Here is a 16,009-nt window from a genome sequence, read left to right as displayed (position 1 = left end):
TGAAAAACCGCAGCAGAAATTTCCTCTTCATCCGGCAAACGAATGAGCAAATTATTATAACGATCTTCGACCATCTCCTCAATAACCGCCTCAACCGCCGTAATATCAGTATTAGTATGACTGCTAGTCGAAAACAAAGAAGAGAAGAAATCCACGATATGATCCCCAATAACCTTCTGGTCGTAATTCATATCTCCATTGATCTCCATGTGAGAAACGATGTGAGGTTTACGACGAAACCTAAGCATCGCATGAAAGAACTTCGTGTTCCTGTCTCCATCTTGAAGCCAAGACACCCGGCTTTTTTGCTGTAAAAGCGAGCTCTGCCTGGAAAGCGCAACGTTGATCTTTGCTTGGGCTTCCACTTCTTTATCAAAGAGATCCTCCGTGTAACCATCCCTGGCAATCTGATCTTGAATCTCCAAAAGCTCTTGTTGAGTATTCATGATACAAGAATCAACATTTCCAAAAACATTCCGATTCCACGCGCGAAGAACCTGCCGAAGACGCTTTAATTTATGCATAACTTTAAAAATCGGGCAGCCAATCTCGGTATCCATCTGTCAGGACCCTTCCACCGTATGGAGAAAATCCGGATGTAAGATCCACATGTTAAGGAACTTAAAGAAATGATGGCGAGGAGGAGCATCCACCATGCAATGAAGAACAAGCGGGGAATGATCCGAGGTAATACGTGGAAGAGCTTGGACAAAAACCGAACTCCAGAGATTTGCAAAAGAATCAGCAAAAATCGCTCTATCCAGACGAGACTCCACATGGGTAGGCATAAATCTACGACCAGACCACGTGTAATGCAGACCAACCGTAGGCGCCTCAATGAAACCGGTGGCTTCAATGAATTCACAGAACTCCGCACAAGCAGTAGAGTTAGGCATATAGTCACTACTTCTTTCATGGGCGCCTTTCACCGCATTAAAATCGCCAATAAAGACAACATTACCATCAATATGATCCAGAAGATCCAACCACAAACGCCGTCTGCCAGCATACGTGTTAACGCCATGCACCACCGCGATTTTGAAATTCCACGTTGACCATCTGCAGTTCATGATAACCACCTGCTCCGAGGAGAAAATCACATCATGAGTAACCGAAGGATGAGAAAAAACCCAAATATTCGAACTCATGTTGTCTCTTGAATTTTGAAAACAAGGAATAAGATTCAGAGAACGCCAAAATCTAGAAAAAGTCTTCTTGAGATTCGTCTTAGGCTCAATAATCCCAACAATAACAGGGGAGAAGGAGTCGCAATGCTCCTTTAAAACTCGTTTGGACTCGTCCGTAAGGCCCCGGACATTCCATACGAGGACATTCATCATAAAGACTGAGAATTCGTGTTCGGGTTTTCACCCGATTCCACTTCAGCTGCCCAACTCTTGGCCGCCACATTATTCAGGGCTCTATCATTCTTCGAGCTCCCAGATGTAATAATGAAATCTCTAGGTTTATCTCCTGCTTCCCAAGCTTTGTAAAGTTTATTTTTTGATGAAATCTTCAGCCTGTTGATTGGGTTGTTGGTTAGGTTGCTGCTCCACTGACTTCCGTAGACGACTCTTGATACTATCTTCCTCGAGAATCCTCGGTTTCCTTATTGCCAAATCTTTCGGCGGTCTCCCCCTTTTTTTCACCTGCGCCTCCGCCTCACAATTCCTGAAAGTTTCCACTATCCGCTGAGCTTTGATAGCGCTTTCCATCATCTTTTCTTGTTTCTCACAATTTTTATCCCGATTGACCGAACTTTCAAAAATGACGATCTGTTGTGAATCTTCTTCAGCCACTGTCTTGCCACCATCCGACTGCCCATCAGATTCCTCTCCTGAATCTATCTCTTCCGTTACCGGCACAGTGATCGCCTGTAAGATATCCGGACCTGACATCAATCTATCTCCATTGGCATCCTCAAAATCAACATTCCGATCAGTTAAAGCCAACGACTGATTGTTGTTCTTTGTTCCCCGCGGTGTCAGAATCTGCTCTTCTTCAACAACAACCTGTTCCAAAACCCCCAACTGATTTAGAATCTGCTCTTCTTCGACAGCCACCTGTTGAAAAACCCCAAACTGATTTTCAGTGATAATCTGCGGTCTGTGAGCTTGGTCAGTCCTATTCTGGTCCCAAGATTTTGGTTTCCAGTTAGGTGCCCTAACCTCCTTGGCAGCTCCCTTATTAATTATTTCCTTGTCTTTCACCAGCGACATATCTTTGGCCTTCCCATTCCTGCTGTCCTCCTTGGATTTGTTCTTCATTTTATTGCAGTTATCAATAGAATGTCCAGTGATCTTACACTTAGAGCAGAAGGCCGGTAGTTGTTCGAATTCAAATTCGACGTGAAAGGAACGTTCTTCCCCGTCAACCAGCAAAGCCTCCGGAAGAGGACGCGAGAGATCAATTTCCAACAAAATTCGAGCATAATGTCCAGCAGCACCACGTGCAGAAGCCCCATCAACTTTAATAGGCGATCCCATCGCCCTTCCAATACCCGTAATGACATCCAGAGTCCAAAATTCTAAGGGCAAATAATAAATGCGCATCCAAACTTCACAAAGTGATGAAATTTCTTTATAGGGGTCGAAGAATCTCACCCATTCGCGTAACCGCATGGTTCCGAAAGGTAACTCCCAAGAAGTGCTTTTCTGAACTATCGTCTTGTCTTCAGCGGTATTAAATTTAATAGTGTAGAAGCTCTTTCCCATGGGGATGATTTGCCAATCATTGTCAATATTCCAAGCCACCTGAAGATCACGTTTAAGATCCGTGAGAAGACGCGGCTTCTCTCCTTTCCTAAGAAGAAGACGACCAATTAAAACATGCTCAAATTGATTTATTTTGGGCAGCAGATGCTCTTTTGGCACCCTAAGCGTGGGTATTTCACCAGAGAAGTCCGGTTGCAGCGAAGTGAATCGATGAACAAGCACATCCGGCGTACGTTCAATTTGTCGGGGTCTCCTCAGAAGCGAAGCAAAAGAAGTGGTGCTCGGCCGGTGAAGCTCTGTCGCCGAGGCCTTCTTAGAATTGTCTCCCTTGATCAAATCCTGAACCTTAGTATTGGATGTAGTGAATTTATGAACTTGTGAATGTCCAGAAGGTCTACCAGCAAAGGACGTTGTCGTAGATTCCTCAGCCAAACCCTTTGAATATTCAACAGCAGATTTCTCTTTGTCGTGATATTCTCCATGGCTATGACGTTGAGTAGAGAAATTATTGGAAACTTGAGGCAGATTCAGCCCTGCCTTATCAACCATAATCGGCAACTGTTGTTGGTTGATTTGCATCGTAGGCGTCGGTGGCTTGCTCGGCGACATTGGCGGCATCGGTTGTGGCGTGCCGGCGATCTCAGCAAAGGGTTGCATGGGCGGCGACTGGGCCGGTGAGCAGATCTCTTCTTCAGCGGCAGAGAGGTTCGGCAGCAGCTGCGGAGCTTCATCAGCGGCTGCGGCGGGAGCGGACCTTCGCCAGTTGCTGCGTGGAGACGTCGGAGGCGGAAGGGCGGAACGCTGGGTGGCTATGGGAACAGCCCGGTCGCCGGTGATTGGGAGATCCATTTCTCTCTCAGATCGCCTTAGGAACAGCGGTGCCGGGTCTGGAGATGCGAATGAAGACTTTAGCGGAGACGGGAAAGGATTCGGTGGGGAATCGCGGTCTGCCGGAGCTGTTGACTGCGATTGCTGCAGACGAGCGGCGTTCGTCTCCGCCTTGTGGGGTGGCGGGCCGCCTAACGGCGTTACTCTCCGCTGACCGGAGCCAGATTCTAGCGGGCAGCCAGCGGTGGCGATCGGCCTGGTCGTGCTCCGCTCGTACTTCTACATTTCCCAACTTCGTAGGACAGCGGGGCCGGATCTGGAGAATCGCCTTAGGAACAGCGGGGCCGGATCTGGAGATGCGACGGGAGACTGAAGCGGTGGTGAATCGCGGTCAGCCGGAGCTTATGACTGCGATTGCTGCGGATCGTCTCCGCTGACTGCGGAAAGGCGCGAGCGGCGTTCGTCTCCGCCTTATCGGGTGGCGGGCCGCCTAGCGGCGTTCCTCTACGCTGACCGGAGCCAGATTCCAGCGGGCAGCCGGCGGCGGCGATCGACCTGGTGCGGCGCAAGCTTTGGTCAAACACGCGTGCCTTCTTCTTTTTCTCTCCAGCTCATATCACGCGTGCCTGGTCTCCGCTTTAGTTGTGATAATAATAGGCTAGCTATAAATACTTTATATTAATCAATATTAAAAATAATAGTAATATTTTAAATACCATATACATTACTTAACAAATTGTGGGAATAAAACACAAATTGTCTATAGTAATCAATAAAATGGCCAAATCTATACTATATTAAAAAGCACTTTCAATTATAAATTGATTTCAATTTGATTTGAGTGGCAATTTTGTAAATAGATTCAATTAAAGAGGGCAAACTTATTATTTTTTAAAAAATTGTCAATTATATTTAAAACATGCACCAACTGCCATTAGACATTAGGCCATGATTTTGCATGTATTATCTTTCTAATTATCTTCAAATAATATTACTACTATTTTATTATATGTTATATTTGGTGGATTTAATAACATGTTGCTTCTATTATTCATAAATAAATTTGTAAAATTAATGATGATCTATTATTTTTTGCGATAATATACATTTATATATATATATATATATATAGGAAGAGATTCTAATAAAAACCTCTGTTAAAATGAGAACTAGGAACCTAATCTTGACCTTTTAAATATTAGATCTAATGGTTAGGATTTAGTCAACAAAAGAAACTGTGCATCTATTATATTTTACTGTGCACTTAAAAAATATGCAATTTATCCAATTGAAACCAACAATGCAAAATACTCAAGTAAATCGAAATTGTGCATCTATGCAATTGAAACTGTGCATCTATGCAATCAAAATTGTGCATCTGTAGTTTAATCTCAGCTCTCTATTTAATTTAAATCAATGACTTTAAATTGGTTCATAGTTTTCATCTTAAGAGGGATTTCTATGTTAACCCTACCCTATATATATAAAAGCTTCACATTCTAAGCACATTAGTGAAGATCTCAAGTGATGAGTTCGAAAAAAAAAAAGGAAATATAGAAAATACAATGGAACTCAAAATAAAATTATTAAGGTTACAAGAAAGGGAGACTAAAATATTTGTTTGATATTTTTGTTTCAAAAATAAATAATACTCCATCCATCCATAAAAAATACTATAGTTTTTTTTTTCATTTTGGGACGTCCATAAAAATTACTCTATTTCTCTATCACAATACAATCAATTATCATTATTAACAATATTTTGTACTATGAATTTTTATTATGAATATAAAGATAAATAATTTTATAAAAAATTTAACACTTACTGAAATTAATATATATATATATATATATATATATGTTTGCTCTAAGAAATCTATAATTATATGTAGTATTAATTAAAGTTATATCAATATTAGTATTACATTATATTATATTATATTATATTTATACATGACCTTATAATTGATTGATTCCATTGCATTAATGCATCTATAATTTTGACAAATACCATATTTAATCTTAGCCTAAATTAGTAGATTATTCATGTATTATTGATTAAAAGATTATTAATATCAAATTTATAAAAAAAACTACTTCATCCGTCCGCAATATTGTTTCCACTTTGTGGACGACACGAGTTTTAAGAAAATGGTGGATAGTTGTCGTTATTATTGTGAGTAGAGTTTGGATTCCACTATTACTGAAAATGGAGTTTGTGGACCCTACTGCTATAAATGGAAGTGGAAATGATATCGTGGACAGACTAAAATAGCAAAAGTGGAAACGATATAATGGACGGAGGAAGTATGATTTTTCAAAAATATCAATTGTGATTATTTTGCCAATTCGTAAATGTTCGTTTTCAAAAACTAATTTTATAAAATATTTGAGTTTTTATTTTGTTAGTGTACTACTCTATTTTTTTATATTACAATTATGAATGGTGTATAAAATTAAATATTTCAAAATTAAGGGTGTGGTTCTAGAGAGAACTACATTATTTGTGAGAACGTGAGAATCATTAAATCTAATGCATTCACTGTAAAAATTAATGCATTCACTGTTAAAATTAATGAACTCAAAAAAATAAAAATAAAAATGCTCCCTTCAGGATTCGAACCCAGGATCTGCATTCATTCAACAAGATGATACATCCACCGTAGATCTTGATAATCGAATGACTGAAAATGATTCTCCGTTCTTTTTTTATTTATGGTTCTTTCTTGAACATCTCCCTATATATATATATATATATATATATATATATATGTGTGTGTGTGTGTGTGTGTGTGTGTGTGTGTGTGTGTGTGTGTGTGTAATTTTAACTACAACTATTATGATGTATTTGCACGATGGACAAATCTAATATGAAATATCAAATGGGGGCGCATAATTTTATAAATTCAAATGGAAGCACATAATGATCTAATGGGGAGCAAAACACTAAAATGCAATTAACATAACTTTTTGTCAGCATGAATTTCTAGGTATGATATTATATCTAATCAAATAGGCTCGAACACACTAAAATGCAATTATTATTATTATTATTATTATTATTATTATTATTATTATTATTATTATTATTATTATTATTATTATTATTATTATTATTATAGTAAATGACACACAATCTAAAATGCAATGCGCATAATTTAAAACATGCAATTAATGAATCATTATATAATCTAAAATGGCGCATAATGGGAAATGCCACATAATATAAATGGTGCATAATAATATGCAACAAATACACTAAATGGGGCATAATCTAATGCGCGCGGCACATAAAACATTAGGTTTTTGAATGCGCTCGTACATTAAAACCTTAGGTATGCACTAGGCGCATAAAACATTAGGAATTTAAATGCTATGGGAGTATAAAACTTTATGTTATTTTTGGCCGGATATTGATATGACAAATTAAGATTCTTTGTTGAATCAGATAAAGGAAATAGAACATAAGTACACATCATGGTACAATCATTGTTACAATTATTTTACAAGTCTCTGTTCATCGTGCACGCATCGTTATCATCCATCACATTTATGATAACAGACAAATAATAAAGATAAGGAATGGTTATAGGATGTAGAGAATATAGAAATTGGGTATAATCGTGCTTTGTAACACATCCAACCCAACATCTATTATTTATTGGCAGGACATAATGGAAATCCACCCACACGCAGTTATCCAAGTGTACACAATTCTGTAGTAAGTATCTTGATATGTTAAGAGAATCTCGACTGATAACTCGTTCAGTATTTAACAAAATAGAGCGAAAAAAGCATTTTATTAAATGAGCGTGTGTAGTTAATGAAATATTCGAGCATATAACTCAAATAATATTTTTGTAAAGTAATTTCACCTCGATCAATTAAGTCTCCAAAAATTAAATGTGAAATCTTGTCTCGAATTAGCATAATTTCTCGTAGCATTGCCCTTAATTCAAAGCAAGATAAGGCTATTAATTCTACCGGCCCTTCATATTAACATAACGAGAATCATATAAAAGTTGGTTCATCGTCTTACCAGCGATTTGAGATCTAAATAGATGGCACCAAAGATGAAATTATCCTTTGGGAGTTTCATTATGATTCATTAATTGGGCTTTATATGTAATTTAGTGAAAGGAATGGACGGGCTATGTTGGGCCTCCTGCTAAATTGAATTCGGGACTTTTAGTCAACTAGTAACTGAGCTTTAAATGAATTTTCAAATGCTACATTACTTTAGACCTATTGTGAAATGAGCAAATAGTGGCTATTAAATAAGTGAAAACATTTTACGACACTTTGGGCCTTCATCAATTACATAAGATAGGCACTAATCTATACTATACTCCTTCCATTCATAATAAAAATTTCTTACTTTTCCTTTTCCGAACATCCATAAAATAAAATTTATATTTTATTTTTGGATTATATCTCACTACTTATAAAATCTTATATATTCTTACTTTTTCACAATTTCATCACTCTCAATACAAATTAAAACAGCACATCACTGATTACAACACATTTTCACCACTCTAAATACACTCAATAACCTCATCATAAAACTCGTGTCACTCTATCCTAAAAAGTTTTATCATTGATGAATGGAGTATTAAAAAGCCAGGATTCAATTTGAAATCAATTTCAAATTGATTTCAAAATTGAGTAACAATTTTGTAGTCATAATAAAATTAAAAGTCTATTTGTAAACTATTCCCTCTGTCCCATTAAAAGTGACGGGTTGCTTTAGTACTTAAAATAAGGAGAAGGTGTAAAGTGGTAAGGCCTACACTTTTTATGTGTTAAATATTGTCATTATATTTTTTTTCTTTTTATTTTCTTTTTCTTCATGTTCATATTTTTTATTTTCTTTCTAAAATTGTGAAACACGACTAATTATAAAATAATTAATATGCATATCAAATTAAAGATCACGATAAGAGTTTTGATTTGATATATTTTATTTAAAAATATTTAAAATGTAAAAGTTATATTTATTTAAAATTGAAAAAAAACTATCTCTCCCCTCTCATCTTTTTTTGAATAAATCTATTTTTCATTTTTTTATTTTTGTTGTTGATTTCATTTTTTAACTTTTTTTTTTTGCCTTTCATAATATCAATTTTTATTACTGTGAATTCTTCTTTATCTTTTTATGTTTTTTTTTTCAATATTTGGCTCAACTATGTTCAGTTAAATTTAAATTTTTTGGATGAATATGATAATTAAGTTGATACACGGATGTAAATGCTAGTTAATTTAATATTGGACTTTGGAAAATACGATCTTGATAGAATTAAAGACCTAACTTATAATTACGAAACGGCGAAGAACACAACCAAGAAAACTAATGCAACACGCAGCAAGTAAAACACAAGAACAATTATGTGGTCCGATCTTAAATAAGATCTACGTCCATGCTAAAAGAATAGAATGTATATTTGATCGAGGAAGCGGAATTGTGTAGAATAATAATAGCTTCTTCAAAGAACAACCGTTGTGATCATCTCTCGCTCACGCCTAATTATCATGTACTAATAAATCTTATACAGTAATGAATGATCACACACATGACACACCTAACACCCATAAGCTACTCTTATATATATCAGCTATAATATGATCTTATCCGTTGACAATCAACGCTCCAGATCATCTCATGCAAGTAACAAAACTAATTGAGCTTCTCAGCTAAAGCTAACTTTCGCTAATTGCACCGTTACAAACTCTCCGCTGGTAACCATCACGTGTTGCTCACATCTCTGATAGAATAAGAGTATTTATACAGTCACATCATCCACATACGTGAGGAGATCATTCGTTAAATCCATATTTGAGAAAAAATAGTTCCAGGCTATGGATAGTTCTTTAACAGGTTAATATACTAGTATTTTATGTTCTGAATTTTCGACATCTTTCGATCACCAAATTTTATTAAAGTTGTGAATTCGAGCTTTAAAACTCGAATTCACAACCATAATTTATTTTGGTTATGAATTCAAGTAGGCGTGATTTTTGAATATTAAAGTTTGAATTCAGAACCAAAACAACTAGTTGTGAATTCGAGCTTTAATACTCGAATTCACAACCATGATTTATTTTGGTTGTGAATTCAAGTAGTCGTGAATTTGAATTTTAAAGTTTGAATTCACAATCAAAACAACTAGTTGTGAATTCAAGTCGAGCTTTAAAACTTGAATTCACAACCAACACTAACTGATTCAGTTGTGAATTCATCGAGCTGGTTGTGAATTCTAGTTTTAATTGTGAATTCATAAATCTGGTCGTGAATTCAAAATATTAAGCTGTGAATTCGTAGATGTAGTCGTGAATTCAAAAACATTAAATTGTGAATTCGAGTTTTAAATAAATTCACAACAATAAATAGTGTTAGTTGTTTGTCGGTAATTCGAGTGAATTCATAACTAGAAATATTGTTGGTCGTGAATTCGCATGAATTCACGACTATAAATAACATTAGTTGTTCACAACTAGAAATATTGTTAGTCGTGAATTCAAGCTTTAAAACTTAAATTCACGACTAGCATTATTTCAAGTTGTGAATTGATTGTGAATTCTGATTTTAATTGTGAATTAATAAATCTAGACTATCTAGTTGTGAATTAATAGATTTAATTGTAAATTTAAAAATATTAAGCTGTGAATTCACGTATCTAATTGTGAATTCATGCATTCTTATCTCCGGCACCAGTTGCTCAATTAGCGATATCCCTGTCTCCCACTCCGCCTCCATCTTCCCACCATCCACAGGCTCAGTCATTCTCTCACCATTTCACAACTCTTGAAACCAATGCAATTGCAGTAATTCAAGCAGTTTGAAATAGAAGGAAGTAATAAATTTACAACTGTTCACTACATAGTAGATCATTTACCCATCACAGAACACATTATATGTAACACAAAGAGCATGCCAAAGTTTCAATACACCCAGTGATGATTTAAAACTTCAACATCACCATACGAATACAAGTAAAGAAACAATAGTTACACAAACATAGAACCTGTGAAGCCACGACCACTTTCACAATTGAAGCAACTAAAGCATACCCAGAAAAATAATTGGAATTAGAGAGACATGAGATGGAAAAATTCATGCAACAATCCAAAATTCATGATAGAAAACATAAGAAATATCATTAGCTGCATTATTTCCGATAAACCAAAACCATAATACAGAAGACTTCTCAACCTACCCCAGCCTTTACACATTGAAGGCCAAGTCTGTAAAAATCAAGTCACATCTAATTCCCAAATTACTTGCTAGCATGCTTGGCTTTTGTGTGGGATTCCAAAGCTTTCTCCGAAACAAATGATTTGGTGTAGCTCTTGCACGAGACAGATCATCCAGATTGTGGTGTCTACTGATTTGGCTTGTTAGCAAGAGTCTTCCCAGCCTGCTTTGCTAGGTGAGGTGTGCCAAAAAATCTATTCTGCAGGAGAAGAGAATAACAGATTCCATAACATATTGCACTAGTGCAAAAAATCAGCAATCGTTAAACAAAAAAATATCAATCTCAACAAGCGGCAAAATTCACATATTTTCAGAAGAATGAAATCGAGGAAGCCTTACTGAGATCTTGGAAGCTAAAACCCAGAAGCCAAAGACGAACACAAAAAATAGCCTTCAGCTTCAATTCTGAAATAAAAATTCTCCTTTACCCTCTACAATCAGTCTGAATCAGTGGCGGATCCAGGGGGGGGCTAGGGGGGGCTTCAGCCCCCTCCCAATTTTTAAGTTTTTTTTTTTTTTAATAATATAGATATATATATATATATATATATATATTCTTATTATTTTGTTTTATATCTATATATGTGTATATAAATAGAAAAATACAAGAAAAAATATAGTAATACATTATTTATAGTATCCAACTATCCATATTAATTGCTCAACACATTGAGTTATTTATAGTATCCAACTATCCATATTATTTTTATCATTTTTTCTTTCTTAGTTAATTTTTAATGTTAAATTTGAGTCAATTCTAAAGGTAAAAGTAAAATTACTAATTACTAACAATGAAAATTAGTTTATTTGTTTAGAAGATGAAACAATTTTTTTTTTAAGAAAAATGAATAAAAGTACGTCTTTATATGCTTTCAATCTACTTGATGTTGAATTAATTGAATTGCGAACAATTATCTTATTATATTAAGTGATTGTTGAAAAAATGCATGAAAATGAAGTGTACGGAATGCTCAAAAAAATTTGCTTCGGGGACTCCCGCCCCCGAACCCCCGTGTAAATATTTTCAAGCACCGTAGTCCAATAGATTCAGCCCCCCCTAACATTGAATCCTGGATCCGCCCCTGGTCTGAATGCATACGAAACTTTGCACGATGAACTCATGAAACTTCAAAAGCGAAAAACAGAAACAGAAAAGCTCGAGATCCATTCCGCCTTCAAAAACTTGAAAACAACGACCAAAAAAGTTGAAAATTGCAGAGCAAAATAGGAGAAAAAATGAACCTATTAATGAGAAAAAATGCACCTATTAATAGCAGCCGTTAGATCTCGAGCTCGAGAAATTCCCTTTCAATTTGAAAAAACTTTTCTGCAAACCTTCTTTCCATCCGTTTAGCATTTAGGAGCGGAGGGAGGCTTATTCCAGGTATTTTGTTGTACCTGATTTTCATTTAACAGGGACGGATGCCGGATTGACGTTGATGCTAACCGCGAGGAAAAGGAGGGGGCTGACTGCCCTGCTCCGCCGGACTTCAGGGAGAGGGCGCGACGACCCTGTTCTGCCACTCGTCGAAGGCTCGAAGAGATGGGAGAGTACCCGTCGCCGGAATCCCATCGCCAAAATTACTGATGATTTGACCGAATTGGTGGCCAGACATCGACAGTAGGCGGCAGATCTAGCAGAAAATTGAGGGATGAGCTCCGGTGGAAGAAGCTGAGCTTCCCCCGGCAGAATGTGAATTGTTGCCGGAAAACACAACGGTAGGGGCCCACTTTAATTAAAAATAAAAGAAAATTTATTTATTCCAACGGTGTTAACGTTCGTTAAGTGACAAGGAGAAATTTGGTGCGATTTTGCCCTATTGAGGTATTAAACAACTCTAACCCTGACTATAGGGTCCTGTACGCGATAAGAACGCCAACAATGAGGGAATTTGGTACTTACTCCAAAACAAATTGTATTATTATTAAATGTTCATATTTAAATAGCCCAAAATTAATTAAATAATCAGGAAAAATATGAATAATACAAAATGAAAAATATAACAACAATATATGATTATATAAATAAATAAATAAGTCATATACATAATTAAATAAATTTATTTATAATTTTAAATTATAATTTTAAGATATACTAATTTTTTTTATTTACAATTTGATATTAAATTAATACAAATTTGCTTCTATTAATACAAATTAATAGACAACCTTGTAAACTTTTTTGAAATGAAAAAATAAAGACATCTACTGTTTTATTTTCACCAACAAACGAAAACAAAATGCAAAAAGAGTATGATGTTAAGATTAGAGATAAATGAAAGAGAAAAAAAAATAATTTTGGCACTTTAAACTATCATAACTTATTCATTTGAAATTTATTCTTTATAATTTTTTACATTGAATTAAAGATATTCTCATAATGTTTAATTTAATATTCATATTGAATATTTTTTCATGAATCAAAGTTAACGATTTTTTAAAAGAATTATAATAGAAAAAAAGGAAAAAGAATAAAGAAAATTTGGAGGTAAAAAAAACTCCTATTTTATACTATATATAGATTTTATATTTAGAAAATCTTGTAAAATTTATTATTTTTAATTTATTCTTTTAGTAGTATCGTAACAATTCTTTGGGGTAGGGCGCTGAATGTACCATAAAACTAATTTTCTAGTAAAATACATGCATCTTTTTATTTTACAATATAAATTAATTTAAAAGCAATGGATAATAATAAATGCATGAAATTATGGATATCCACTTCCGACTAAGTGTGTCCTTAATGTCGTTTTCGATCAATTATACTTGCGATTGTCAATCTCAAAAGACTATACTTTAGCTATATAGCTGTCGGATTCCTTCAAGGAGTTGATAATTTGATATTGCCTCTACACCTCTGGTGTCCTTTTCTGTGGGGGCTACTACAACGTTAGATTTCGTTATTGTGTGTGTTATCATTGTTGATTGAGTGATTACTAATTGCTTGCTTCCTCACCAAATTGTATACTACTATCTTTCTCTTGCGTATATCATCAGAATCGATCCTAGTAGAATAAAGTCTTGGATGAAACAATAAAATATATAGTCTTTCTATCAATTTAAAGACATTGTGGCACTAATACGAAAACAAAAGGATTATATAGATTAGACTGGATTTTTTTTTCTTTTTCTTTTTTTTAAATGAACACCTCGAAAGGGTAAGGAGTTAATTAAACCCACAATTTGTGAATAAAATATCAACATGTATCCTATATATAACGATGTCCAAAAGTGACAATGCCCAATAGAAATCGCATGGAAAAAGAGCAAGCTGACAAAACAAAACCATACAAAATTGTAGCCCAAAAATGACTACAACCAGAGATCAAGTGAAACAACATCAGAAAAAGAGACAAACCAAAACAAACTAACTATCTACAGGAGATCTAAATCTAAAGTTGGGGTAACCAAGGTGATTCATCCTAATCAGAGCAAGAAAATAACGAGGAGCAGAAAAACAGTCGAAAGTGGTCAACTCCTGAGCCTGATGTCCTTTCCTAGCCATAAAGTTAGCATGTCGATTTCCCTCGCGATGGATATGAGTGAAACGAATTTGCCGATGCCGAATGAGCTGTCGGATCCAGGCAACTATATGTCGGATACTAGCATGACTGTGATACCCTGCAGAACAAAGCAAAACAATCGATGCAGCATCCAACTCAACCCGAATATGGGCCGAGAAATGAACAGCCAGCCTAAGACCCTCGAGCAGAGCAAATAACTCAACCTCAAAACTGGACGTGGCAGCGCATGGGGTACAGAAGGCAGTAAGTAGAGCTCCAATGTGATCACGAACCACTCATCCACCAACACCATGTTGTGTCTGTGAATCATAAAAACCACCAGTGTTCAGCTTCACCCATGAGGTCTCCAGGGGGATTTATCGTACCATAGTGGAGCGAAGAGTCCTCCTCACACGAGAAGCTGCTAGCATGAAATCTACTGGGGGAGCACATCCTCGCACTGAGTATCGGTGAGTATCCCCGCCGCAACAAGTAGACAAAGATGATGAGTAACCTGTCAAATCACATGAGAAGCCCGAAAAAGAATAGCTCTATGCTTACGACTATTCATGTCCGTCCAAAGGAACCACATAACTAAACAAGGAATCAGAAAAGAAATATGTCTCTTAGCCTCCCTAGGGAAGGCATGTCGCTAGTGACCCAGTTTACGTATAATATCGATGCTCGTGTGAAGAGGTGCATGCACCGAAGGAAACCAAAAGTCAAAATGAGCTCAAACAATCAAAGTAGTCTCACTCCATAGGAACACATGCAGATACGACTCGGATTGAGGAGACACACAACACATACACATGGACGCAAAAGAAATGCCCCGCAACTGGAGATGAGAGTCAACAGGAAGACGACCAAATAACAGACGCCACAAGAAAACAGAGATGGTGGGGGTAAGATAGTCACTTTAGATATCAACAAATAAAGTCCGCCTGGGTAGCCGTCTCCGGACAAGATCCCAGGCAGAGGAAGTCGAGAACTCACCGTGACTGGTTAGGTCCCAACCCATCACATCCTCCGTTCCAATCACAATCGGCGTCCGGCTCAGTGCGTCAATCAAATCAACAGGAAAATCATGCAAATGAGTCTCATCCCAAACAAAGTCATGCCAAAAAAGATTAGACTGGACTTAAGACCCTTAAATATAGATATTTTCTTATTGAAAAAATAATTAGGTCAAAAACTTATAATTAATAAACATAAACATGTATTTTGGGCCCTCGATTGTTGGTTCCCGCCTTTAGGCTATCTTTATTCATACCCCTCACAATCGGTTGTGAAAATGAAACAAAAGTTTTTAACCAAAAATAAAATAAAATTAAAGATTGAAATGTTTGATAATCGATTGTGTCTGTGGAATGCAGACCAACCTTTAACATAACTCCTTTTAATTAAATAAAAAGATGCCATTTGGCATTGTATAATTAAAAAAATATGATAATAAATAATATAAAAAGAAAAGATATTTAAGTTGTAATGTGTTATTGATAAAGTATAAAGATTGTAGAATTTAAATAAATTATAGATTGTAGATGTGGATAAATAACTTTTTTATTAAAATATTAAATTATTGAGGTAATTGATAAAGATAGTCCTATATCATGATATATAGTGTCGTTTGGTCGAAAAAAAATCATTTTCTTAATTAGTTTGTGAGTTTATAAATTCGAAATTAAATTCTTCTCATTTTTCTACGC

At 35.7% G+C, this 16,009-nt stretch overlaps 1 long non-coding RNA gene across 3 annotated transcripts; it reads right to left on the bottom strand.

Moving 5' to 3' along the window:
* Window positions 1–10,678: 10,678 nt before the first annotated feature.
* On the bottom strand, window positions 10,679–12,740 carry LOC131010388 (uncharacterized). 3 transcript variants are annotated; one of them, XR_009096539.1, is made up of 3 exons: window positions 12,062–12,674; window positions 11,137–11,202; window positions 10,679–11,036 (listed from the first exon to the last, which is right to left on the bottom strand). It is a non-coding gene; the product is annotated as an uncharacterized LOC131010388 (long non-coding RNA). The 3 variants fall into 3 exon arrangements; XR_009096540.1 differs by having other exon boundaries at window positions 10,679–11,239; window positions 12,062–12,740; XR_009096538.1 differs by having other exon boundaries at window positions 10,679–11,202; window positions 12,062–12,740.
* Between the last annotated feature and the right edge of the window lie 3,269 nt (window positions 12,741–16,009).

Source organism: Salvia miltiorrhiza, chromosome 2 (assembly GCF_028751815.1).
Source record: "Salvia miltiorrhiza cultivar Shanhuang (shh) chromosome 2, IMPLAD_Smil_shh, whole genome shotgun sequence".
Taxonomy (NCBI): domain Eukaryota; kingdom Viridiplantae; phylum Streptophyta; class Magnoliopsida; order Lamiales; family Lamiaceae; genus Salvia; species Salvia miltiorrhiza.
This window is presented reverse-complemented; position numbering and strand designations above follow the sequence as displayed.